At 40.2% G+C, this 26,405-nt stretch overlaps 3 non-coding genes and 2 pseudogenes across 3 annotated transcripts; 2 read left to right on the top strand and 3 right to left on the bottom strand.

Annotated features, from left to right (window-relative positions):
- On the top strand, window positions 1-164 carry LOC128481040 (U1 spliceosomal RNA). Its single transcript, XR_008350815.1, has one exon. It is a non-coding gene; the product is annotated as a U1 spliceosomal RNA (small nuclear RNA).
- A 1,716-nt stretch (window positions 165-1,880) lies between these two features.
- Window positions 1,881-2,030, bottom strand: LOC128481124 (uncharacterized; annotated as a pseudogene).
- A 6,323-nt stretch (window positions 2,031-8,353) lies between these two features.
- Window positions 8,354-8,517, bottom strand: LOC128481039 (U1 spliceosomal RNA). Its single transcript, XR_008350814.1, has one exon. It is a non-coding gene; the product is annotated as a U1 spliceosomal RNA (small nuclear RNA).
- A 1,903-nt stretch (window positions 8,518-10,420) lies between these two features.
- Window positions 10,421-10,600, bottom strand: LOC128481131 (uncharacterized; annotated as a pseudogene).
- Window positions 10,601-18,380: 7,780 nt separating this feature from the next.
- Window positions 18,381-18,544, top strand: LOC128481038 (U1 spliceosomal RNA). The gene has a single exon (XR_008350813.1). It is a non-coding gene; the product is annotated as a U1 spliceosomal RNA (small nuclear RNA).
- Window positions 18,545-26,405: the final 7,861 nt, after the last annotated feature.

Here is a 26,405-nt window from a genome sequence, read left to right as displayed (position 1 = left end):
ATACTTACCTGGCAGGGGAGACACTGTGATCATGAAGGCAGTTCTCCCAGGGCGAGGCTCATCCATTGCACTCCGGCTGTGCTGACCCCTGCGATTTCCCCAAATGCGGGAAACTCGACTGCATAATTTGTGGTAGTGGGGGACTGCGTTCGCGCTTTCCCCTGATTATTTTGTACAATGATAGAATTCAATGTTTTCCATGCGCATGCTAGGGCGATATGGCTGATTCTTCTCAGGGCATATGGTGCAACCATCACGACAACCGATAGATGGCAGTGGAAAGTTGGTGCTTCTTGTTATAATTTCTTTAATGGTAGAGAAATCGGGGTTTATAATTTTATTTGTATATCAAGTTATTTGCGCTCGCTTTCCCCTGATCATTCTGTTTAATAATAGTGCTGAACCAGACAATAATGGGGCGCAGATACATATAAGGAAAAAACAAATAAAACCAATAGTGTAGAGTGTAAAAACCAATAATGTTTGTGAATTAAATATTGCACTCACAAACCAATGGAAGATTCAGACCCATCTAGGTTGGATGCAAAATATCTTTAATGTTCCTTGTGAATTCTAAAAAATAAACTTAAAATAGTGCAGTATCCGAGAGAATGTTTAAAATTGCCAGTAGAAGATACACTCACATTTAGTTCGTGCACCGAAAGTGCTAGAAGAGTGTCAATAAAAAGTCCACTGGTTTGCAGATTGTAGAGCAGTCCAAAGAATGTACTTTCAAACGCGTTTCGCCGACTTGGCTTCTTCAGTAGAAGTATAATCAATAGAATATTCTATTGATTATACTTCTACTGAAGAAGCCAAGTCGGCGAAACGCGTTTGGAAGTACATTCTTTGGACTGCTCTACAACCTGCAAACCAGTGGACTTTTTATTGACACTCTTCTAGCACTTTCGGTGCACGAACTAAATGTGAGTGTATCTTCTACTGGCAATTTTAAACATTCTCTCGGATACTGCACTATTTTAAGTTTATTTTTTAGAATTCACAAGGAACATTAAAGATATTTTGCATCCAACCTAGATGGGTCTGAATCTTCCATTGGTTTGTGAGTGCAATATTTAATTCACAAACATTATTGGTTTTTACACTCTACACTATTGGTTTTATTTGTTTTTTCCTTATATGTATCTGCGCCCCATTATTGTCTGGTTCATTTGAATTTCTACACCCTGAGGAGGAGTGTTCGTTTTTGGGCCGCTGCAGTCGTATTAGGGAAGTATTATACTACTTGTTTATTTTATACACCACACGTGATTTTAGGTTTATCCACGTTCTTAATAATAGTGCTGACAAGATTTCTCCGTGCGGTGATGGGGGGAGGGGGCGGTCGAGCAGCTGGATATTCTAGGAATAAGTGTTTGTATGGCTGTTACTTTTATTTCTTGTTGGTTGTTTTCTTTATAGAGCCGCTATCAACTAATAGATTGTCCTCTTTTTATTTAGAACTGTGGGGTGGATGTTTGGCTGTTTTTTCTGGGGAATTGTGTAAAGCAGATTATAATTATCACAGTTAATTCTTGTGGGATTTGTATTATTCTCAGGATAACCAACAGATGGCAGCCGAGAGTGTCTCCGTCCAGACAGACTGGGGGGGGGGCAGATTGGCAAATAAAAGGAAATAAAAACAAAAAATTCTCCAACACTGAACCGACAAATGGACAATCAACAACACCCTCCGTCCTGGAGCTGTAAAGCTACAGGGTGCATTAATTAAATATTTATTGTAAAAAATAAATAAAAATCAGTAATGCAGAATGCAGGCAACAAATCTAATTCAGAGTTTTGCCCTGAGCCCATCTAGCTAGACGAACGTTATGATTTTAGAGTCTAAACCATTCAAGTCTATCATTGTACAAAATAATCAGGGGAAAGCGCGAACGCAGTCCCCCACTACCACAAATTATGCAGTCGAGTTTCCTGCATTTGGGGAAATCGCAGGGGTCAGCACAGCCGAAGTGCAATGGATGAGCCTCGCCCTGGGAGAACTAGTGATGTCCGGATCATGAACGAATCGTTCATTTGATCCGGTTCTTTTTAGTGATCCGGATGAGTCGGTTCACTAGACTGAACGATTCGTTTGTAGCGGTTCAGTCTGTGAATCATCATGCAGCTGTAACCTGATCCTAGAGCTGTGAGTCATCTGCAGAGCACTCTGGGGTCAGGTTACAGCTCATTAATTCTCACAGGAACGATGACTCATAGAGTCGTTCAAAGAGTCGAATGATCCGAAGAGTCGAATGAACCGAAGAGTCGAATGAACCGAAGAGTCGAATGAACCGAAGAGTCGAATGAACCGAAGAGTCGAATGATTCGAATCTTACAGGGATCCGGATCTTACAAGGATCCGAATCTTACAGAGATTCGAATCATTCAGAGAATATCACTGATACCATACTTTTATAAATAAATACATTAATAATGTTCACACTGCCCCCAGGATTTAGATTCCCCTGAGTTTGCCCCCCTTTACCTATAACTGCACCTACAGTTAACTTTATTAAATTAATTAAATTAACCCTCAGTCATCAGCATAAAATTAACCCTTATACCCCATCAACCATAACTGCCCCTGAAATTAACCGTAAAGATCCCATTAACCATAACGGCCCCTGAAATTAACCCTAAAGACCCCATTAACCATAACGCCCCCTGAAATTAACCCTAAATACTCCATTAACCATAACTGCCCCTAAATTAATTGCATGTACTCCAGATAAATTACCTAATAAATTGGTATGGTTGATGGGGTCTTTAGTGTTAATTTGGGGGCAGTTATGCTTAATGGGGTGTTTAAGGATAATTTAGGGGCAGTTATGCTTAATGGGGTCTTTAGTGTTAATTTAGGTGCAGTTATGCTTAATGAGGTGTTTAGGGTTAATTTGGGGGCAGTTATGCTTAATGGGTCTTTAGTGTTAATTTAGGGGCAGTTATGCTTAATGAGGTGTTTAGGGTTAATTTGGGGGCAGTTATGCTTAATGGGGTCTTTAGTGTTAATTTAGGGGCATTTATGCTTAATGAGGTGTTTAGGGTTAATTTGGGGGAAGTTATGCTTAATGGGGTGTTTAGGGTTAATTTGGGGCAGTTATGCTTAATGGGGTCTTTAGTGTTAATTTGGGGGCAGTTATGCTTAATGGGGTCTTTAGTGTTAATTTGGGGGCAGTTATGCTTAATGGGGTGTTTAGGGTTAATTTGGGGGCAGTTATGCTTAATGGGGTGTTTAGGGTTAATTTGGGGGCAGTTATGCTTAACGGGGTGTTTAGGGTTAATTTAGGGGCAGTTATGCTTAATGGGGTGTTTAGGGTTAATTTGGGTGCAGTTATGGTTAATGGGGTGTTAAGGGTTAATTTTAGGGGCAGTCATGGTTGATGGGGTGTTAAGGGTTAATTTTAGGGCAGTCATGGTTGATGGTGTGTTTAGGGTTAATTTAATGGTGAGGGTTAATTTAATTAATTTAATAAAGTTAGCTTAAGGTGCAGTTGCAGGTAAAGGGGAATGTAAATCCTGGGGGCAGTGATTATTAATGTATTTATTTATAACAGTATGGTGACATTCTCTTAATGATTAGAATGCCAATGAAGGCAGAGAGTCGTTCAAAGATCCGGATCTTACAATGATCCGGATCTTACAATGATCCGGATCTTACAGTGATCCGGATCACTGTAAGATTCGGATCCCTGTAAGATCCGAATCTTTGAACGACTCTCTGCCTTCTTTGACATCACTGGAGGCAGGGGGGAGGATTCATAATGAAAGGGGCGGGGCCAATCGTTAGTGTGCCTGCACGGAGTTACTGGAAAACAGCAACTCCGTGCAGACACACTGAGTGATCCGAAGATCCGGATCATGAATCGGATCATTTCAGTGAACGAATCGAAATGATCCGATTCACTTTAATGATCCGAACTTCCCATCACTAGGGAGAACTGCCTTCATGATCACAGTGTCTCCCCTGCCAGGTAAGTATGAGTTGTTATGGGAAAAGGAGCGGGCGCTGCTTGGACCCCCTTCCTCACAATTAAGGGGAGTTTTCTCCAGGCCTCCGCTCTGCCATGAAAAGTTGTTTTGGACAAGCTGCCGGTACGTACAGAATCCTTTATTATTTAACATCAGAACAAAAAACTCCGGTGTTCAGCCGTGGACTAAAAATGACCAATCCCAGGGTGCATTGCTGCGAGTAGATTTGCATACTGTAGCACCGCCCATCGGTCGACATTCAACCCTGAAACGTTTACCGTTAGCCTAATATTTCCTGCACCGAAATATAAATAAAAAAACTTAAAAGCAGGAGGCCGGGTAACGAGACTTCACCGTTACTGCTTTATTTTGGTACATAAATCATCTGTTAGCAGCTCATAAAAAAACAAGCATTATTAACCCCTTCCACCCTTCATGACATTCTTAATACATGTGCCTCATATATATATATATATATATATATATATATATATATATATAACGTATAGTAAATGCATAGAACGCCATGTCTTCAGTAGCAGCGTCCATGACCATGCTCACCGCTATCTGATGGTTCCCAGGGCCTGGGCCTGCTTTGTAACTGCCCCGGAACAATCGCTTGCCCTCAGCTTGTTTACCGGTATTTATGTTTTTCTTCCGTCTTCGGGAAGTAAGTGAATAGCGCTCTAAAAGCAGGGGGCCACAGTAGAAAACGGGGAAAGAGAGGCAGACAAGGCACTCAACTGTATCTCAGTGTGAACTCCGATTAAATAAATAATAGACGTGCAAATGGACCAAAAACAATTCGGACACATTTTTTGGGCTCGTTTTTGCCCCATTCATTTTCGGGTAACGAACTTTGTCCCCGGCCCATTCAGTTCGGCCAAAAATTGGAGGGCGTTTTTAATTCGGGAACGAAATTCACTGCCTGGTGCCCACATTCACTCGCACTTACTCTCATTCTCTCACACTCTCTTAATGCTTCTCTGCCGACCACTTCTACGTCTTCTTCATCTTTTACCCTCTCCCTTCTATCTTCTATAATCGTCTGCATCTCCGCAGACATAATACCGCAGGAACTGACTCCAAAATGGTGGCACTTGCTGTGATGAATCAGGGAGAGTTCCTCCTCAGTAGCCATTTTTGAATAGGCTATTAGGTAAAGAAATAATGTGGCTGAGCTGGAGGCTGTGGAGGAGTTAAGGAGTAACACGGAGTTGGTGATACGGGATGCGGATGAGGGGGGAGCCAGCAGACAAAATGACATTAAGGAGGCTTTGAGGAAACTTCTGGATCCCTCAAAAGATAAGAAGCTCTTGCTTAACCCACTAAAGTCTCTTTCTGGGGACTTTTAGTTATTCTGGATTTAGGGGTTAATCTGGAGAGCGTAATATTCATGAGGTTCCGTTCATTTACAGCCAGAATCCTGCGCAGCCAATTCTTCAAGTCTCTGAAAGACCCCCCTGGCCGGCCAATCATTGGTGGGCTGGGAAAGGGTCCTCGGTGCTTACGGACCTTTATCTTTAACCCTTAGTTGCATCCCAAATAGGGTGTATTAGGGACACAAATTGAGTTTTGCAGCAGCAAAGATGTCCGTTGGCGGGAGGAGTTCACACAGCTTCCCCTTCACGTTGTTTTTTGTTCTCTCGGATCTCGCATAAAGAGGGGCTTGAAGCCCTTCGCTGGGGGGTTTATAAGACGCAGCCATTCTAAGGATTCTTCGAGAGATTTTTTTTGGTTGTAGGTTTTGAATTTTTGGTAACTCGTAATTATTTTCTTTTTGGGAGGAATGTTACTTAGTCTCTCGGTACGGCGGTGGGGGTGCGGTTTGCGCCCTCGTATGCTAATCTGTATTTATTTTATTGGCGAAGCCAATATTTCATATTCAAGGAACAGAACCTTTTAAGCCGTATATGGTTTATTTTGGTCGATATCTCGGCGATTTGTCGCTGATTCGGTCAGGTAGTAAAGAACAGGCCGTCTCCTTTTTGGAAAATGCAAATTCTAACGATCTAAACCTGAAATTTTCTTGTGAGCTCAATATCTGTAAACGCTGCGAACGTGAAGATAAATGCAATCACTTTACAGCCTCTGTTTTAAGCGTAGTTTAAGTGTAATTGATATATATTTTTATTTCTATAATTCTGTGATTGTTTTCTTTATTTCTAATCTAATAAATTCCTTTTCATTGTTTCATCTTGTCGGTACAAATTGATATATTACAGCGAGTTTCGCTTGTGTTTCCGGTTAATTGGAGCAGGTGCGCAGGGCTGGATGTGAAATATGTTTTTAAATTCTACCTTTTGGTAACTTTGACATTTTCTTTTATTGCCATCCCCGCTCAGCTATAATCTAATTAATAATTAATTGGTTTGGTAATTGTGTTTTTAATTGCTTTTTAGTCTTTGTTATCATTACATTTGTATAGCTAGATGGGCTCAGGGCAAAACTCCGAATTAGCCTTTTTTCCTGCGTTCTGTATTACTGATATTTATTTATTTTTTACAATAAATATTTAATTAATGCACCCTGTAGCGTTACAGCTCCAGGATGGAGGGTGTTGTTGATTGTCCATTTGTCGGTTCAGTGTTGGAGAATTTTTTGTTTTTATTTCCTTTTATTTGCCAATCTGCCCCCCCCCCGTCTGTCTGGACGGAGACACTCTCGGCTGCCATCTGTTGGTTATCCTGAGAAAAATACAAATCCCACAAGAATAACAGTGATAATTATAATCTGCTTTACACAATTCCCCAGAAAAAAACGGCCAAACATCCACCCCACAGTTCTAAAAAAAAAGAGACAAGTGGAGTTTGAATGATACCTTTATTGGCTAACTGAGTAAATATAGATTGCAAGCTTTCAAGACCTCTTCATCAGGCATGTTATGAAGGGACCTGAGAGGTCTTGACAGCTTGCAATCTATATTTACTCAGTTAGCCAATAAAGGTATCATTCAAACTCCACTTGTCTCCTGTAATTCTACGGCTAACAAGGTACCAACTCTCATCTAAAAAAAAAGAGGACAATCTATTAGTTATCCTGATAGCTGCTCTATAAAGAAAACTGTCATGATTAACTCATATAATGTAGTGGATGCATGGAAGGGTAACCCAGCAGAGGTGGTTAGTTTCTTTGTTTAAGCATTCAATGAGTTAATCTGAGGTTGATTTAATGTGTTTCTTTGTGCATGCCCTCTGTATCTGTTCTGGCTAGAGGTGTCATCTTCCCAAAGGACCCCTGTGGTGATTCATGGCCTTACAGATAAGGACCCTGAGTTATAGGAATTCCATTCCTATCTTAAGTGGAGGGGTTTCCATCACCTTTACCCCACCATAACTTATTGGCAGATCAAAGATGGGAACCAATTCTTGGGGAAGGTGTCATATAATCGGTCATGTGATCAGAGGGGGTTTTCTTGAAACAAAGTGTGATTTAGGGACAATGCAGCGACCGAAAAGCAGAACTCCATGATATACTCTGATCGGAACAACATCATAAGAAACCATCTGGACTTAAGGAGTTCCCACAGGCCTACTTATTGGAGAAACTCGTGAGTGAGGGTCCTGTGTTTAAGTCCTATTGTTTTTAAGAACTGTTTGCTGTTTTACTTTTATTTTGTATGTCTTGTTTTTTGTAATTCTGGCACTGTGTAATCTTTGTCTTTTTGTTATTAAAATATTCATAATCCAAGTCTGTCTTTGGGCTCTAGTATCGATATCCACGAACCCTAAGAGAGGATAACACGTTACTGTATTGTTATTGAGTTCTACAGTATATATATATATGTTGTTTGCCCGGGGTGGGTTGATATATATATAGAGATAAAGGTTCTAATTCGGATTTCTCACGAATCCGGTATCAAAATCGTGAGTGGTGGCAGACTACCTGGGGGGATACAGGCAGGATTTGGGGGTTAATTTGGTGTAACTTATGCCCTGTTAAGGGGTCTAGGTAGTAAATCCAGAGGCCTGGTGCTATTAACCCCTTCATGCCCATGCCCTCCACACAGTCACGGCTTGGCAAGTAGTCCTGACCGTGACAAAAACAACCAACAAGAAATAAAAGTAACAGCCATACAAACACTTATTCCTAGAATATCCAGCTGCTCGACCGCCCCTCCCCCCATCACCGCACGGAGAAATCTTGTCAGCACTATTATTAAACAGAATGATCAGGGGAAAGCGAGCGCAACGACTTGATACACAAATAAAATAATAAACCCCGTTTTCTCTACCATTAAAGAAATTACAACAAGAAGCACCAACTTTCCGCCGCCATCTAACGGTTATCGTGACAGTGACCCTACGCCCTCATAATAAACAGCCATATCGCCCTAGCATGCATACGTAAACCATTCAGTTCTATCGTTGTACAAAATAATCAGGGGAAAGCGCGAACGCAGTCCCCCACTACCACAAATTATGCAGTCGAGTTTCCCGCATTTGGGGAAATCGCAGGGGTCAGCACAGCCGGAGTGCAATGGATGAGCCTCGCCCTGGGAGAACTGCCTTCATGATCACAGTGTCTCCCCTGCCAGGTAAGTATGAGTTGTTATGGTAAAAGGAGGGGGCGCTGCTTGGAACCCTTTCGCCACACTTAGGGGGATTTTTTTTCTCCAGGACTCCATTGTGCTAAGAAAAGCTGTTCTGGACAAACTGCCGGCACCTAGAGAATTCCTTATTATTTAACATCAGAAAAAAACCTCCGGTGTTCAGCCGTGGACGCAAAATTAAAACCCCCAGGGTGCATTGCTGCGAGTAGATTTGCATACTGTAGCACCGCCCATCGGTCGACATTCAACCCTAAAGCGTTTACCGTTAGCCTTATGTTTTAGGGAGGGGCGGGGCTTGCCCTTTGGCCACCGTGGAAGATCTGCCCCCCAGTTCAGACCGCAGCCCTGGAAGGGAGGGAGGACTGCTGTGAATCCGGTTGCCGCTTTTGGAGAACGGACACCGTTTCCTGCACCGAAATATAAATAAAAAAAACCTTTTACTGGATATATCATTTATTATGTAGTATATTATTTACTATGCATTCTACTGTATGTTTTATGCTGCATATTATATATACACAGAGTATTCTGCTATATGTATTATGCTAGGTATTATATTTATCATAGATATATACTGAGAGTGTTCTATATGTTTCATGAAGTATATTATAGTGCACTACTCAGTTTATAGTTAATACATTTATTATGCAGGTTTTTATATATTATATACACATTGCAATATATGTATTATGCTGTGTTTTATATATATATATATACATGTCTGTCTCTCTCTATCTCTCTCGCTATATCTATCTCTCGCTAGATCTCTCTCTCGCTATATCTCTCTCTCTTGCTATGTCTCTCTCTATCGATCGCTTACAGGTATATGTATGTGTGTATATTTATAAAAATATATATAAAAATGGGAGTATTATTACGCTATGTGTACTACACTGGGTATTATATTAATCATCAATATTGTCATAAATATATATTATATATTAAGTGTAATATATTTTTCCTATACTGTATATATATATGTGTGTGAGTATAAATATGTATGTGTTCTGCTAAATAAACCACTGTAAAGTTTTACAACATAGCGAAGAAATGAGGGGGTACCAAACATGTCTCAGATACAATGAACAAGGGGAGGAACACAAAGAAAGGGGGAGAGGAAAAAATGGGGTCTCCCCCACCTGGCAGGCGACACGGCGGTACAAAAGGTAGAAGCTGACGAGGCAGCATGGAAGAGGAACGATATGGGCCAGAACTGGATATGGTGAGTCCGGGGAGGAAAGAACCATAAAGGCTCGGAGGCAGGATGTACGTGGGGGCCGAGCATGAGAGTTAAGAGGGGGGTGGGGGTTGAAACCGAAAGATGGCTGTGAACCTAGGGGATGAGTGGAATTGGTGCCACGGTAGCCATTTAAGATCATTTTTATAACAAAATGAAATCTTCCATTTTTTTTTTATTTTTTTTTCGCATTCTGTGCACAAGGCAGCAGAAGCCAGACTACGATACCGAGTTCCCTCACGGAGAACTCGGACAAATTCCAACCCCCCCCCCATGGGAGGGTCGGATCTTGAGTCTCACCCCGAAGAGTGAGACTCCTTGCTGGCCTTCTTGAAGAGAGGAAAGGGCCAGAAGGCTCCAATCCTCCTCCAGCAAAGTCCAGGCTTCACTGCCTCTTAAAAAGAAAACAGTGTCCAAAAACGAAGTGACAAAATCGTGTGCCAAAGAATAGTGAGGGTCAAGCAGTGAATTTCAAAAGCCGTGAATTCAAAAGGGGGACAAATTAATAGGCACTCGTGATAAACGATGTGATTAAATAAATAAAGAAAAATAATTTAGGGACAAGCCATTTCTGGCCTGCCGGATTCAAAAATAAATCTCATCCCCAAGACCTGATGGTACATGGGGGTGAGTAGTGCTGGAAGGCCGCCAGTGGAAACGTGCGCTCACCGTGTGCAGTGGCGTGCAATACCACACACGGTGACTCCGACATTTCTGCCAGGGCAATTTCACCTCGGGTTCCATTGCTTTCCCGAACCCTAAGGCCAGAGGATCAGTGTCATCCCTCCCCACCACAAGAGAGACTACACTTGATCTTAGCCAAAAGGCCGAGAAGCGATGAAATCTTCAACAAAATGAAATCTTCCATATTGCATATGTACATAACCTGTTTCAGCCAAGCTTCGATAGGGGGAGGTTTGTCAGAGCTCCAAAATCTGGGGATAGTGGTTCTAGCCGCGTTGAGTAAAGGAAAGGTGAGTAGGTGAGTGTGCGCTTGTATGATCCAAAGGATGTAGGGTTGTGATGTAGCAGGATCAGTGCAGGGGTAAGACGGACCTCCGGGTCTATGATCTCCCTAATGACCTCCTCTATCTTTCCCCAAAAAGGACGGATTAATGTACAGCCCCCCCGGATGTGGAGGTACGCGCCTCGATCGAAATCACATCTCCAGCGCAACGGGGAGGTTTGGGGGATGAAGCAATGCAAATCCACACGGAGCTTGTACCATCTAGACAAGAGTTTGAAGAGGTTTACTTGAGATGGAACCTTTGTGTGCCAAAAGAGACATCTATTTTTAACACCCACAATTAAGTGAATACGCACACCTACGTAAAACAAAAATTAAAAATACATAGAAGGAACCCATAAAGGTTAGCCTTCTTGCATATACTTTTAAATGACTTAACCGGAAGACAATGATCTCTGCCAATGCTCCTACAAGCAGAAAAAAAGTTAATTTTCAATCGTTATGCAATCCTAACATGGGTCTCAATACTTTATAAAAAAGGATGTGTAATCCAATACTGAAGGAAAGTTATAGCATGGGGGACCTAAACCGCTAGCGGGGGTCTTAATCCAGTACGTTTCGCGCTGTAGTAATAATCTTGCTCTGTCGCCGCCTCTGCGGGGGGGGTCGATGGGTCAATAAAGTGGAGCGTAGACAACAGAGGCCCAAACTCCAGGAAGTGTTTTGCGACCGGTTTATCGCTCTTAAGGTCCCTAAAAGCCTTTCGTATGGCGGATCTACGTCCCCTCATCCTGTCTCTTAAAGTCAGGTCTGTCTTCCCCACATAATTTAACCCATGGGCTTAAGTAATTTTATTTATAACATGTTCAGTCTGACGGGTTATTCTGTGACAAATTTTAGATTGTTTTCCTGAGTAAGGATGTGTGAAACTGTCCCCATGGATCACGTGGCTGCAGATGACACGGCACATGCGTGTCGCGGCCCGTGGATATGTAACTGCCGGGCTTGTCGCTAGTTGGGTCCGAAATATTGCTAAGAGTATTCCCCACTCCGTATTATGCAGGGCATTTTAATTATGATGTATTTTTCTCTAAATATTTTATGTTGGTTATTATATACCATATACTGAGAGTATTCCGCTATATGTAATATACAGGGTATTGTATTTATTATGTATTTTATTATTTACTGAGATTATTCTACTATATTTATTTTGGTGGGAATTATATTTTTATCTTATATATAATGAGAGTATTCTCCTATATTTATTATAGATTTACTGTACTGAGTACTTCGCTATATTGAACACTGAAAGCATTGTGCTGTATGTATAATGCTGAGTTTTATATATTATAATATACTGAGAGTATTATATGTAATATGCTAACATATATATATGTATATATATATGTGTGTATATATATATATATATATATATATATATATATGAGAGAGAGAGAGGTTATACAGGATATTATATTATAATGGAATACTGTGAATATAAAATCCATATGTATTGTACTAGTGGTATCATATCTAATTATATACTGAGTATTTTGCTATATGTATTATGTTTATTATGTATGTTATAATATACTCGCACTATTCCACTTTCTTAAATGCTGGGTATAATATTTATTATATATATATATTATATACTGACATTATTTATGTATTATGTTGGCCATTATATATTGGGAGTATTCCACTATGTGTACTATCCAGGGTATTCTTTTTATGATGTATTTTTTTTCTTAAAATATTCCACTATATGTATTATGCTGGGTATTATATTTATTATGGATTTTATTATATACCGAGAGTATCATAATTTTTTCTGGGTATTATATATACATACTGAGAATATTCTGCTATCTTTATTATGTAAGGTATTACCGTATTTGCCGGAATATAGGCCTGCATTCCCCCCCACACTTTAAGTCTTTAAGTGACGGTGCAGCCTATATTCGGGGTTTAGCGCAAGAATGCGCAATTCGTATTACCCGACGCCCAGGACATGCAGTTCCGGGCGCCGGGCAGGCAGCAGGGTTAGGATCCAGATCCGCCGCAGCGCTGCATCCTACTCTCCGGCAGCCGTAGACGTCTACGCAATGCGCTGAGACAGCCTCCCCTGCCAGCACTTCCCACGGGGGCAGTGTCGGCAAGGGATTTTGTCTAAGCAGAGTGGCAGCATATCTGGGGGGACAGAGTGACATATCTGGGGGCAAAGGGGCATATCTGTAAGTAAGGTGCATTAAAATGGCTATTGATTTTCTGTTTGTATGTAACATATGTTGACTTACTGCATAATGGATACCAAAAATGTTAAAATACAGCGTGTTAGTTAGAATTCTGTTCTACTATTCCACTAACGTGTATTTCTTCTAAAAATCTAAATGCTCTGGAAAAAAACGGTCGTCTTATAATCAAGACTACAAGAATAAGATCCAGATCCCCCACAGTGCTGCAGGGGACCTGGATCCTCCTGTCTGGCAGGGGGCATAATGGCATATTGGGGGTATAAGGTATATTGGGGGGGGGCAGAGTGGCAAATAGGTATAAGGAATATCTGGGGGAAGAATGGCATATAGGGTGTATAAGGCATATCTGGGAGGCAGAGTGGCGTATAGGGGGTATAAGGCATATCGGGGGGGACAGAGTGGCATATAGGGCGTATAAGGCATATCTGGGAGGCAGAGTGACATTTAGGGGGTATAAGGCATATCGGGGGGGGCAGAGTGGCATATATATATGGGGGGGCAGAGTAGCAAGCCGTGTTCATAGTTCATAGTTTTTATAAAATATAAAAAAAAATGTTTACATATTAATATTTACTAATAGAGTTTTTTTTCTTATAGGGTAGTCTTATATTCAGAGTTTTTCCTTTTTTTCTAAATTAATATTAAAATTTGGGGGGTTTTCTTATAATTGAGCAAATACGGTATTTCATGCAGTGTATTATTTTCATTATATACTGAGCGTTTTGTGCTACATGTATTATCCTGGGAATAATATTATATACAGTGAGTACCGTATTTCACTATATGTATAATGCTGGGTATTATTTTTATTATAAAAATGATCTACTGAGAGTATTCTACTGTATGTATTATGCTGGGAATTGTATGTATACTGAGTGTATTCTACTATATGTATTATAGTATTATTTTATTCTATATATTATTGTTACAGTATATTGTCCTAAATACAATATATGCTTTATGCTGGGTATAATTGTGGATCCTGCAATAATTGATAGCATCATTTTTTTGCTTATGTGATAGAATATTGGTTTTGCCTATTTTGTCTGATTAATATCCCTAACAATATGTATTTTGTTGTATACCGAGAGTATTCTGCTATATGTATTATATTTATTATACGCTGAGAGTAATCTGCTTCAGATATTATGTTGGGTATTTAATATGTATTTTGTTGTATACCGAGAGTGTTCTGCTATATGTATTAGATTTATTATACGCTGAGAGTATTCTGCTTTACATATTATGTTGGGTATTTATTATGTATTTTATTGTATACCGAGAGTATTCTGCTATATGTATTATCCTGGGTATTATATTTATTATACGCTGAGAGTATTCTGCTTTACATATTATGTTTGGTATTTAATATGTATTTAATTGTATACCGAGAGTATTCTGCTATACGTATTATGCTGGGTATATATATATATATATGTATATATGTATATATATATATATATATATATATATAAATATAGTGAGAGTATTCCGCTATATTATGCAGGGTATTATATATATATATATATTTATATATATATTTATATATATATATATATATATATATATATATATATATATATATATATATAGTGAGAGTATTCCGCTATATTATGCTGGGTATTATATATATATATATATATATATATATATATAGTGAGAGTTTTCCGCTATATTATGCTGGGTATTATATTTATTATGTATTTTATTAGATATATTATTATATTTTGACAGTATTCATGTTATAAAACACTATTAATAGTGAACATACAGAAAATATGCCAGTGACCGGTAAATATGAGTGTAAAATGTGTCTGATTTAATCTCAATGTTTTTTGCTCTACTTTTGAGAAATAGAAAGTCATGAAATAAAGGAAAGCCAGAGCCAAAGGTCACGTGATTTAACCTCTGGGTCTGTTTAGGGAGTCCTTGGACCAGTCCACCAAATGAAACATTAACTGGAGAACAATGTGTTAAAACATTAGCACCTGCTTACTATTTCCCCCCCAAAGTAAGACAAGTTAAAGCCACGCCTTGATGAGCTTCCCCCCCCCCATATAAGGCTTGTTAGAGCCGCACCAAGCCACGCCCACTTAATAGGCCGTCGTTATATATGCTGGAGCCGGCAGTGTGTGAGCTCAGAGGTGGACAGAGGATCTTGAGTTATTTAGACAATCAACGCCTTTAGCGTCAGAGTTCAGGGATCCGACCATTTCTCGCTCTCAGGCAGCACAACACATTATCAGCTCCTGACTAATGTTTGTGTGGATCTGTGATTCCTCCCCGATCCAGGGAAAAGTAGCCGATCACCTATTCTAGGGGTCAGGAAGGAATTTTTTGCTTGGAATCCAGTGACAACGTTTTGTTATCCAAGTTTTTTTGCCTTCCTCTGGATCACTAGGCAGGCAGTTTAGGGTCAGGCTGTAGGGTAGTTTTAGGGTCTGGGGGATTTTTTTCCCTTTTGGGCTGTTTTATTGCCTTAAAGGTTTTTTCCTCCCCTGTTAGTGAAATATTTTCTGTTTTTTTTTCCTATTCCATTAAAATTCAAATAAAACATTTTAAAAATGTAAGGTTTTGGCTTGTCGTCTTATTGAAATCTGTTTTGTAATATAACAGACAGTGCGTGTGAGGGTAACACACGTGTAACATTGTTATGATGTCATAGCACTTCTCACATGTCTTGGTCACATTGCATGTATGGATGTTGGCATCAAAAATGGTGATTGTCCAAATATTTTTATATCTATGGGGAGGTCAGACAAATAAGTGCGAGGAACATCTAACCGCCCGGATTCTGACTGCACAGAAGAAAGAAAATAAACTGCCCCAGCGGCTTGATGCAGAGTTAACGGAGAAGGTATTTGCCCCCCCGGCACGTAAACCAGCAAAGTGAGATAATTGTGACACAGCCGGTGATGTCATCAGTGGAAGGGGTTAAATCACAGCCGCTAAAATCTACAGCGATAGTATAAAATTCTAACGTTTATCTTAGCTTAAATCACATAAAACTTCCAGAAGGGCAGAACCCAGCAAAGGGTTTGTGGGTGGAGCTAAGCCATCCACCAATGAGGTCGAAGCCGGCGCCTTTTTGATGGTTATTTGTTTTAATGTGAATAAAAGCCTTTATCGATATCCTAAAACTAACTACTGGGCTTGACCCCGAAGCGCATCACACCTTCCCCGGTAAATCCTGCGTCTGTTTTATATTAAGGGTTAAATGGGAATGACCAATAAAGAGAGAGCTAATTGTGAAATAGAGTTTTACCTTCCTAACCGAACTCCTACCCCGATACCCCAGGCCGTGGATAAGATGCCATTTCCAGCCCCGCAGAGCCCGTATTGTACAATTAGCCAACCTTGGCGGTTCCTTTTCCCAATGACTGTGATCCTAGTTAGTTGCCCCAGCCTTTACCCATGGTGGTGTTTAACCCTAAAAATACTGTTTTTTTATGCACCAGGCTGTGCTCTTAAAAATAACCTTTACACTGATCGATTCTTTCTGACTCTCTGACATCTGGTCCTGTCTATACACGGTGCAGGGTAATTGCCCCTCTGGCAGTCGCTGTAAATGTGATGATGCTGTAACCCCGTGAGCAGCCAGAGTCGCCACAATCCAGACCCCATGTCTCGCACGGTTAGAAGGTGATTTGCTGCCTTTTCATTTATATTTTACTGGTAATCGATGTGGAGTCAGTCGACATTAAACATCTCGCTGTCGTTACAACACAAGAAGCTCAACGCAGATAAATGCAAAGTCACGAATTTGCAACAAAATAGCAATTTACAAAAATAGTAGTTTATTCGGTAAAAGCCGAATCAAAAAATATAACGAAGGGCATCCCTGCAAGATGGACGATGAACGGCTTCCCTGGAGCATCTCTGTACCCGGTGCCTCTGTGGCCGTGGTCCCTGACAGTTGGTAAGTACGGTTTTTGGATATCTACTGTCACGTCATGCAGCCGGATCATCACTAATATTACCCTCGTTCTGTGGCGTTCTGTGGTTTTTTTTTTTGGCAGTTCTCACACACATTGTGTTTCTTGCCCAAGAAATAAGTGACTACAGAAAAAAAACTTTTCCAAGGTACTCATCCCATTTTTATATATCATATATATATTTTTAGAAAAATGGGCAACATAGTGGGGAGGGATTTTTAAAACTTACTTTAAATAATATATATATATATTCACATCATATAATGTTATTTTATTTTGTTTCTTTTTTTAATTGATTCTGCGGCTGAACACCGGAGGTTTTTTTCTGATGTTAAATAATAAGGAATTCTCTCGGTGCCGGCAGTTTGTCCAAAACAGCTTTTCTTAGCACACCAGGACAGTTTTCGTCTTCATCTGGAGCTCCAAAACGGACAGGGTACCAGGATGTTTAAAGGTTTGTGAAGGAACACCAGCTCGCAGTTAAACTAGACCTAGTGTGATCTACAAACTCATCAGAGCCAAGGACAAAATGGAGCATATTCCAGGTCCCCCCGATGTCATGGCCGAGATAGTTTGGACTGATGTGGCATTGAGCAGACTGACCAATAGAAGCAAAGACATGGCATGGATAGCCATTAAGGGATGCCTCCCCCTAAGGATATTCATGCACGCTAGGGGGCTGTGCGGGTTCAGATAAATACCTCTAGGCGTCGAAACGTTGCCACTCTTTGTGTGTGGGCATTAAAACACCTCGCTACTTGAAGTGCTGAGCCTTCGTCGCTTTCTTTGCCAAATACATTATTGGCCTATCAAAAAAGACAGGGCTTAATACTCGTAGGAAGTCTCAGGTCGACGCATGACCATGTGAGGCTCCCAAGGGGGTGAACGATGGGTCCCCGGATCAATTCATTGGTTGCAAAGGAATCTCCTGCACTGGGAACCGTCAGGTAGCAGAGAGCATGGATGTGTGCAGGCTTCTCCCGAAGCTACAACGTTCTAAACCATCTCCAAATGTTTTAGCAGCAACGTATTTTGAGTGGCAGTACCCTTGCTAGAAAACCAGAGAGAAGATTGACCGCTTTCTCTCTGCTCAAAGGAATGGCTAAAAAGGAGCTCTCTAACCTCAATAGGCCCTTATAACGCTGTGAAGGGCTGGGCCGAGTCGGCAGAGCGCCCGTAGGATTCACTTCAAGGCGCTGCATGCTGTGTCGGTGATGGCCAGCGCTATAGTATGCAAATGTGCCTGTTGCAATGCACTCTGGGATTCCTCATTTTGCGTCCACGGCTGAACACCGGAGGTTTTTTTTCTGATCTTAAATAATAAGGAATTCTCTAGGTGCCGGCAGTTTGTCCAGAACAGCTTTTCTTAGCACAATGGAGTCCTGGAGAAAAAAAATCCCCTTAAGTTTGGCGAAAGGGTTCCAAGCAGCGCCCCCTCCTTTTACCATAACAACTCATACTTACCTGGCAGGGGAGACACTGTGATCATGAAGGCAGTTCTCCCAGGGCGAGGCTCATCCATTGCACTCCGGCTGTGCTGACCCCTGCGATTTCCCCAAATGCGGGAAACTCGACTGCATAATTTGTGGTAGTGGGGGACTGCGTTCGCGCTTTCCCCTGATTACTCCGTATAACGATAGTTAAATGTTTTCTTTGTGTATGGTGGAGATACAGCTGCTTATTCTGATGGTTTATGTTGCAGTTGTCTAGATAACCAATAGATGGCAGTGGTAAGTTGGTGCTTCCTGTATTCCTTCCTTATTATTTTTTTAAGGTTTTCCCGGAGACGGGTCTCGGTTGTTGCATTTGCTTTCCGCTTATAGTTCTGTTTAATGACAGAGATGACTGTTCTATAAGTATTTTTGGAGATTTAGGTTGCAGCTGTTAAGATAAGCAACAGATGGCAGTAAAGGATGACTTGACTTGGTTTATGAACCTTTGCTCTTCTTCCTGGTTTGCTTGTTACGTGGGATTGTGGAGAGGGTTGTGCCGCTGATTATTTGAGGATTTAGTGTTTGCACACTTATTTCTGTTATTGTTGTTTCTCTTCGATCCGGATAACCAATAGATGGCAGCAGAATATCCCGGCATGGTGGAGGAGACTTCCCTACATCTGTTCTGGCCGTGCCGTTAAGGCTTTGTTCAGAACTTTGGAAAATAAAGTCAAATACTCTTTCCAGGAACTCACACGGAGGCTGCACAAGATTCATACGCTACCTAGTGGCAAAATATTTTACTCCTTTGTGGTCCAATGTCGGATTTCCCAATGACCACTAGATGTCGCTATTATACAATTTATTATAGTATTTTTACCGCTTGTGGTCCAGTGTCGGATTTCTTAGTGGCCACTAGATGTCGCTATTATAAGGAAGAATTAGCCTGACTATTAGAGAGATTCTGGATGTGATTTTAGCGATGAAGGTGATTATAATAAAATAACTCCGGTAACTCAACTGATTCAAATGTTGATAAAAATACCAAAAGGTACTACCTGCAAAATAAAATCATTGAAAAAGGTACTTTAGTAATGATCCTAATTTTGCCATCAATGCAAGAAACTGAAGGCAGGCTAAATGGTAAACGGCACTTTGTGATGAAAAATTAAAAGAACGCTACCAAAGATCGTGTCGTATGCAGCAATAGAAGAATATGGGGGCAAAGACGAGAAACTGCCTACTTCTGTGAAACTTGCCCAAGAAAACCTGGCTTATACCCGGGTGCATGTTTTAAAAGTTTCATACAATGAGAAAATACAGAGACTGACATAATATATGGTTTTAGAATTTATAAATTGCTTAGTAGTTATAAGAAAATATAACAGTGTTGTATAAAATTTAACCCCTTAAGGACAATGGGCAGGTCCTAAACCCATTGAAAACAATGCATTTTGAGCCCGTACATGTACGGGCTTTGTCATTAAGGGGTTAAAAAATGTGTTTTTTTTCCAAAAATGAAATTAGACCTGTTCTGTGTACCTAGGAACCGCTTCATAGGGAACGGGGCAACGTCGGTCAAGCTGCTGATGTTGGTGTTCTGAACCACAGCTGGGCCTATAAGATTATTTTACCATTTTTTCCACATATCCCTGATCATGTCTAATGCTATAATACTACTCTCTTTTTTGTTTTGCCCCGTTGGCCGTCAGACGACGCTATAAAGTGGACGAAGTAAAAGAGCAGTCATTTAGAAGGAATGACGAACCGCTGAGAGACTCCTTTGATTGTCTATCCCATGCATGTTTAAATCCCCTCACTGCGTTACCCTCTACCACTTCTGCTGGGAGGCTGTTCCACTTATCAACCACCCTCTCAGTAAAGTAGAACTTCTAGATACTTTGCAGGGGTCACTAACAGCATGCACCCCGCAGGCAAATTTATTTAAGTATAGGTTTTTTTAAAATCTATTATCACTAATAATTATGTTTTATGTATTTCTATTATTGTGAAAAAAAGGCCCTACTTCTCCTGAACAAAATGAGGTGTAATTTGTGCCGGTTCACCCAGGGCCGGCCCAAGGCAAAATGCCGCGTGGGGCGAATTTTAAAATGCCCCCCCCCCTTAATCTACCCTTCCTCTCCCTCCGTCCTTACCCCCCCCTTGTACTTACCTTTCAGCCGGAAATGAGCGCCGGCACTCAGCATTACAAGCCGGCACCGAGACCGAACAGGGAGACTCGCCGCAGAGGAGAGAGAAAGTGCTGCCCCTTCAAAAGTGCCGTCCGGAGCAGTTGCCCCACTCGGCTCCATTGTTGGGCCGGCCCTGGGTTCACCAAATATGGAAAACGAGAATCATGGTTTAACAAACATATGGTAAAAAAAATATATATTTTTGGGTCCTTTGGTTATAAAATCCCTGTGGACTGAAGGGGTTAAGTATGTTTTTTTGGCGGGGGTTGCATGGATTTAGTTGCCATTTCTGGAAGTATTTATATTGTTCTCCGCTCGCCGTGTACGATAGTCTTTTACAGTTTTCAAGCTCACCAACAGATGGCGGTAGGAAAGCATCCCGGCCTTCGAGGGAAAACGGAAAGAGGCAGCCGTTGCTGAGTAGTTATGGGCCTATAAAATTTACCTCATATCACAAAGCAGGATCCTGTGCCCCGTTACCCTCACCCTCCGCCAGTACAACCCTCTCCTCCCCGTGACCCCAAGAAGGGGTCTGTCTATTGCAGGCAGTGTCTCAGTGTCAGACTGAGGAGATCGCAGGATCTGCCTCCCCAAAGAGCTCTATTTAACTCTGCGGACCTCATTGGCTCGGACTTGCTCAAATCATATGAGGAGTTGGTGGAAGAAAGCTGTGATAGGGCATGATCACCATCCTATCCAAAAGATCTGGCATCGTATCACCCTCCTTAATGTGGACTACAAGATCCTAGCGAAGGTTGCCAGCTAGTGCGTTGCAGTCGGTCATCGGGGAGAATGTCCTCCCTGACCAGACATGCGGTATTTTGATAAGATTCAGGCACAAAGATCCACTGCAGGAAGTTGGAGGCCGTGCTGTTTGGAGATTGGGATCTGTTTTCAGAACCTGCTGCCTTTTATCATCGTTATGGACTTTATCAAGGTCTGGTTTAGCAGAAAAAATAGATTTTTTCCGTCCTGCTGTGTGTGGACCGGACATAACCCCTCCCGGTCAAACCATCTCCAGGGCAGTTTTCTACCTCAAAATGGAAAGCAGTGTCTCGTATACCAAGCTTGCGAGAGCCTCATCGGCTGGCGATTGTGTGCTTAGAAAGCTGAGATACTCCATGCTGAGAAATAACCCCCAACCCTCACCCTTCTGCCCCCTTCCCCCAATTTGCCCAGGTGTCACTCTTACAATATCACTTTTTTTGTGTCCCTGGAACCGTTCAATGTTTTTGATGTTGTGTCATAATTACTGTTTAATGTCAATGCATGATTGATTGTTCCATGTGTATCGTTTCTATTACAGACTTTACACAAATATATCGCAGATACGGATAGAAGCTGTCATAGTTATATAGTCATTTACGTTGAAATAAGTAAACCTCGCTATTGATCCAGAGCAAGGAAAAAAAGCAAAACAAAATGAAGGGATTTTTGATTCTGCCTCAAAAAGGGGAAATATTCCTTCCTGACTCGAAAATGGCCTCTGATTTCCCACTCGATCAACAAACTGTAACTAATCCCGTCCTTATAACCCGTTATATCCTGTATATTCCTCATATTATATATTATATACTCTCCCCCCGTATAACTAATCCCGTCCTTATAACCCGTTATATCCTGTATATTCCTCATATTATATATTATATACTCTCCGGCCGTATAACTAATCCCGTCCTTATAACCCGTTATATCCTGTATATTCCTCATATTATATATTATATACTCTCCGGCCGTATAACTAATCCCGTCCTTATAACCTGTTATATCCCTGTATATTCCTCATATTATATATTATATACTCTCCGGCCGTATAACTAATCCCGTCCTTATAACCCGTTATATCCTGTATATTCCTCATATATTATATACTCTCCCCCGTATAACTAATCCCGTCCTTATAACCAGTTATATCCTGTATATTCCTCATATTATATATTATATACTCTCCCCCCGTATAACTAATCCCGTCCTTATAACCCGTTATATCCTGTATATTCCTCATATTATATATTATATACTCTCCCCCGTATAACTAATCCCGTCCTTATAACCCGTTATATCCTGTATATTCCTCATATTATATATTATATACTCTCCGGCCGTATAACTAATCCTGTCCTTATAACCCGTTATATCCCTGTATATTCCTCATATTATATATTATATACTCTCCGGCCGTATAACTAATCCTGTCCTTATAACCCGTTATATCCCTGTATATTCCTCATATTATATATTATATACTCTCTGGCCGTATAACTAATCCCGTCCTTATAACCCGTTATATCCTGTATATTCCTCATATTATATATTATATACTCTCCGGCCGTATAACTAATCCCGTCCTTATAACCCGTTATATCCTGTATATTACTCATATATTATATACTCTCCCCCGTATAACTAATCCCGTCCTTATAACCAGTTATATTCTGTATATTCCTCATATTATATATTATATACTCTCCCCCCGTATAACTAATCCTGTCCTTATAACCCGGTATATCCCTGTATATTCCTCATATTATATATTATATACTCTCCGGCCGTATAACTAATCCCGTCCTTATAACCCGTTATATCCTGTATATTCCTCATATTATATATTATATACTCTCCGGCCGTATAACTAATCCCGTCCTTATAACCCGTTATATCCTCTATATTCCTCATATTATATATTATATACTCTCCGGCCGTATAACTAATCCCGTCCTTATAACCCGTTATATACCTGTATATTCCTCATATTATATATTATATACTCTCCCCCCGTATAACTAATCCCGTCCTTATAACCCGTTATATCTCTGTATATTCCTCATATTATATATTATATACTCTCCCCCGTATAACTAATCCCGTCCTTATAACCCGTTATATCCCTGTATATTCCTCATATTATATATTATATACTCTCCGGCCGAATAACTAATCCCGTCCTTATAACCCGTTATATCCTGTATATTCCTCATATTATATATTATATACTCTCCCCCCCCCGGATAACTAATCCTGTCCTTATAACCCGTAATATCCTGTATATTCCTCATTTTATATATTATATACTCTCCGGCCGTATAACTAATCCCGTCCTTATAACCCGTTATATCTTGTATATTCCTCATATTATATATTATATACTCTCCAGCCGTATAACTAATCCCGTCCTTATAACCCGTTATATCCCTGTATATTCCTCATATTATATATTATATACTCTCCCCCCGTATAACTAATCCCATCCTTATAACCCGTTATATCCTGTATATTCCAAATATTATATATTATATACTCTCCGGCCGTATAACTAATCCCGTCCTTATAACCCGTTATATACTGTATATTCCTCATATTATATATTATATACTCTCCCCCATATAACTAATCCCGTCTTTATAACCCGTTATATCCCTGTATATTCCTCATATTATATATTATATACTCTCCGGCCGTATAACTAATCCCGTCCTTATAACCCGTTATATCCTGTATATTCCTCATATTATATATTATATACTCTCCGGCCGTATAACTAATCCCGTCCTTATAACCCGTTATATCCCTGTATATTCCTCATATTATATATTATATACTCTCCGGCCGTATAACTAATCCCGTCCTTATAACCCGTTATATCCTGTATATTCCTCATATTATATATTATATACTCTCCCCGTATAACTAATCCCGTCCTTATAACCCGTTATATCCTGTATATTCCTCATATTATATATTATATACTCTCCGGCCGTATAACTAATCCCGTCCTTATAACCCGTTATATCCTGTATATTCCTCATATTATATATTATATACTCTCCCCCCGTATAACTAATCCCGTCCTTATAACCCGTTATATCCTGTATATTCCTCATATTATATATTATATACTCTCCCCCGTATAACTAATCCCGTCCTTATATCCCGTTATATCCCTGTATATTCCTCATATTATATATTATATACTCTCCGGCCGTATAACTAATCCCGTCCTTATAACCCGTTATATCCCTGTATATTCCTCATATTATATATTATATACTCTCCCCCGTATAACTAATCCCGTCCTTATAACCCGTTGTATCCCTGTATATTCCTCATATTATAAATTATATACTCTCCGGCCGTATAACTAATCCCGTCCTTATAACCCGTTATATCCCTGTATATTCCTCATATTATATATTATATACTCTCCGGCCGTATAACTAATCCCGTCCTTATAACCCGTTATATCCTGTATATTCCTCATATTATATATTATATACTCTCCCCCGTATAACTAATCCCGTCCTTATAACCCGTTGTATCCCTGTATATTCCTCATATTATAAATTATATACTCTCCGGCCGTATAACTAATCCCGTCCTTATAACCCGTTATATCCCTGTATATTCCTCATATTATATATTATATATTCTCCGGCCGTATAACTAATCCCGTCCTTATAACCCGTTATATCCCTGTATATTCCTCATATTATATATTATATACTCTCCGGCCGTATAACTAATCCCGTCCTTATAACCCGTTATATCCTGTATATTCCTCATATTATATATTATATACTCTCCGGCCGAATAACTAATCCTGTCCTTATAACCCGTTATATCCTGTATATTCCTCATATTATATATTATATACTCTCCGGCCGTATAACTAATCCCGTCCTTATAACCCGTTATATCCTGTATATTCCTCATATTATATATTATATACTCTCCGGCCGCATAACTAATCCCGTCCTTATAACCCGTTATATCCTGTATATTCATCATATTATATATTATATACTCTCCCCCCGTATAACTAACCCCGTCCTTATAACCCGTTATATCCCGGTATATTCCTCATATTATATATTATATACTCTCCCCCCGTATAACTAATCCCGTCCTTATAACCCGTTATATCCTGTATATTCCTCATATTATATATTATATACTCTCCGGCCGTATAACTAATCCCGTCCTTATAACCCGTTATATCCTGTATATTCCTCATATTATATATTATATACTCTCCCCCGTATAACTAATCCCGTCCTTATAACCCGTTATATCCCTGTATATTCCTCATATTATATATTATATACTCTCCCCCCGTATAACTAATCCCGTCCTTATAACCCGTTATATCCCTGTATATTCCTCATATTATATATTATATACTCTCCGGCCGTATAACTAATCCCGTCCTTATAACCCGTTATATCCCTGTATATTCCTCATATTATATATTATATACTCTCCGGCTGTATAACTAATCCCGTCCTTATAACCCGTTATATCCCTGTATATTCCTTATATTATATATTATATACTCTCCGGCTGTATAACTAATCCCGTCCTTATAACCCATTATATCCCTGTATATTCCTCATATTATATATAATGTTCTTACATGTTCTATTTCTTGTTGGTTCCTTTTTTTGGCCGTATATAACAGCTTCTTATTGTCAAGATAACCAACAGATGGCAGTAGAAAGTTCGAAGCGGACTAAGTCACTAAAGCGCGAGAGAGAAACCGTTACAAATGAAGAGACCGCTGTTCCTGCGTAGTCATTGGCCTGTACAATACTCCCCGTCATTACAAACCCGTTATATATCAGCTTATTCTTGGTATTAGTGTCTCTAGTGTGATTCGACATCATTCTGGAACACACACAGTTAACGAATCTGGCCCTGTGGGGCATTAATAATGGGGAGATGTGAGGTAGTAGAGACAGAATCCAGTTTTTTCAGACTTGTTTGGCGCACTCTGAGCGCGGACCCTGCAGACTCCCTGTCTCTGGATAATGGGTGGGCTACGGGGCGAAGTCTCATTTTGCTGGGTGGGGATCAGACTTG

This window comes from Spea bombifrons, chromosome 2 (genome assembly GCF_027358695.1).
Source record: "Spea bombifrons isolate aSpeBom1 chromosome 2, aSpeBom1.2.pri, whole genome shotgun sequence".
Lineage (NCBI taxonomy): Eukaryota > Metazoa > Chordata > Amphibia > Anura > Pelobatidae > Spea > Spea bombifrons.
This window is presented reverse-complemented; position numbering and strand designations above follow the sequence as displayed.